Source organism: Odontesthes bonariensis, chromosome 17 (genome assembly GCF_027942865.1).
Source record: "Odontesthes bonariensis isolate fOdoBon6 chromosome 17, fOdoBon6.hap1, whole genome shotgun sequence".
In the NCBI taxonomy this organism is placed as follows: Eukaryota; Metazoa; Chordata; class Actinopteri; order Atheriniformes; family Atherinopsidae; genus Odontesthes; species Odontesthes bonariensis.
The window spans coordinates 30,355,736-30,358,315 of NC_134522.1; the positions used below are offsets into that span (position 1 = coordinate 30,355,736).

Consider the following 2,580-nt stretch of genomic DNA (forward strand, 5'->3'; position numbering starts at 1 on the left):
GTGTCTGCTGTACGCCACAGACCGCCCCCCCCTCCAATATTTTGTCTAGTATGTGACATATAAAAGTCCTCCTTCTTTCCTAGATCAGTCCTTGCTGTTCCAGATTTACTTTCAATGTGGGAAACGAGAACGAATCAACCAAACAATCAAGGGAAAAAACATTGCGAGCCCCTTCCCCCGTTGTGAACTTGGTTTAGCCCAGAATGTCAAGTTGCGGATTCGTTTGAACGGTTGTCACTCCAAGCACCACAGTTTTGAGGACCAAACAAAACAGATAATGAATTAAAATACTGCTGCTACTACTAATACTACTACTACGAATAACAACAACAATAACAAGTTTTTTTTTCTTATTTACATGTATTTCTGTGGAAGAGACAGTAAGCTACTGCTTAAAACACAAATTGGGAATTGTGTGGTCTGTGGTGTATCGTCAGATCCTGGAAGAGCATGTGATATTGTGCAAACGAGCTTTGAATTGTAACTTGTTAATTGGTCATATACTGCATTTCTTAAAAACTATATTCTATACAAGAACATCTTTATCAATACACCTATATGAAAATTGTACAACATTTTCAATATAAATATTTTCGGAAGGGCTCACATTTGGACCAAGGGCTGAAATCTACTGTTCTATACAGTATATATTTCATGGGTTTAGGATTTGTACAGGTCACCCTAAAATGCACTAGAATGCAGGAAATGGCATCTAAGAAATAAAAAATCTTCTGGGGGAGGACCCCCAGACCCCCCGCTGGAATATGGTTGGCAGTTCTAATTTGGACCCCCCCAATATCTACACTATGGTTTCGCCCTTGACAGGGAAGCTGTTGGTACATGGAGGAAGTGAGGTCTGTAGCAGGAGGCAGCAGCATGCTGAGTTTGTCTGAACTCTTCCATCTGTCTGATCCCACATTATCCCAAAGCCTGTGAGCTTTTCCATTCCTGACCACACATCCCTCACACTGTTCTGCTGCAGATAGTTTCCCACCGACTTGCTCTCTTCCTTTTTTCTTCACACTCCTCCTTAACTCCCTGTTTCCCTCCATGAAGGCCTTCTTCTTTATGCTCAGTGGCTGCAACACAAGTTCACATCAACCAGGCGTTTGTTCAGAAAACAGCGTCACAGCTTTGGACTCAGGAAGTGTTTCAGATGTCAGCTGTCACTCAGACACACTCTCATAGGGCCTGGATAGCTCAGTTGGTAGAGCATCAGACTTTTAATCTGAGGGTCCAGGGTTCAAGTCCCTGTTCAGGTGCAGAAATGTGATCTACCACTTAACCTGTACTTCCCTCTATGCTGCACTCTGTTTCTACACTGTCACCTCTGACAGAGCCTGGCTGATGCTTTCCCTTCTATGTAGCTTATTGTTAGCTGCATCTTTATATCCTCATTTGTAAGTTATATAAACTATAGAATAATTCTATATAAACTATAGAAATCACCTTAAATACACCAGCTGCAGAGTGTTGATCACATTCACTGAAACTACAACAGGTTAAGAGCATTTATCATGAATAGTTCTGCTTTATATCAGGGCTTCTTTTCACTTAGATTTCACTATTTGGACAATCTGTAATGAATGAACACCCAGAACAGAACACAAGATATTACAGAGATAAATCAACGTTGGTGCAGTTTAAACAACAAGGGCATTGTTTGCTTCATTTAAGCGGCAATAAAACAAAGCACTTCATCAGAAAAATCAGTGTCAGAAATATATTTTGTAAAGGCCTCAAGAGACATAGATGTTGGAGGAAGCTGCGTAAACTGTGATGATGTCACAAGTTCAGTCGCAGTGGTGCTTCCAGCTTCTCTGGAGTTTGGTTTGTTCCACATAAGGAGCAGTATTCTTTAGTATTTCAGCTTTAGACTGACAACATTTGCCCTGAACACGCTACCCTGAACACGCCTGATCTCATCTGATCTCAGAAGCCAAGCAGAGTTGGGCCTGGTTAGTGCTTGGATGGGAGATCGCCTGGGAATACCAGGAACTTGTCCTTTCTCAGGACAAAGTTAAATGTATGAGGATCAAAGCCAACAATGGCCTGGGACATCTCAGCAGATCCAGGATCAGCAACATGGATACTGAGAGCCAAAACCAAACAGAGGTGTGTGCCAACCAATCAGCAGCAGCCCAAGCTGGTTAACTTCCTGGTGTCTGTGTGTGTGTCTGTCACATCATGGGAACCACCACCTGACTGCACACTCACAGTGTGGGTACCAAAATCTTGAGCATTGAATCCTCAGAAAAAAAGGTCAAATGGATGCCCTGTCAAATTTTTAGGGGCTACCCCACAATGAATGAAAACCGGTTTTGTGTGCCTAAGTGTACTTACGTGAGGTTAACTCAGTACTGCCACCAACTGGTCGGACCTAGGTAGGATCGAACACACGCTTGACACATACTTGGCTTATCTGCGCATGTGCAGGCTGCTGTTGGCTGCTAAAGGTAAGTCATGATTTAAGATTAATTTCAGTGAGACAGTTTGCTATTATTCATTCTGCATGTTATCAAATCACAAAGAAACTTTTTAATGCCGTTAAAAGCCCACATCAGATACCCAAAGTTAACA

At 42.2% G+C, this 2,580-nt stretch overlaps 1 non-coding gene across 1 annotated transcript; it reads left to right on the plus strand.

The window, feature by feature from the left end:
* Positions 1-1,189: 1,189 nt before the first annotated feature.
* Positions 1,190-1,262, plus strand: trnak-uuu (transfer RNA lysine (anticodon UUU)). Its single transcript has one exon. It is a non-coding gene; the product is annotated as a tRNA-Lys (tRNA).
* The last annotated feature ends 1,318 nt before the right edge of the window (positions 1,263-2,580 follow it).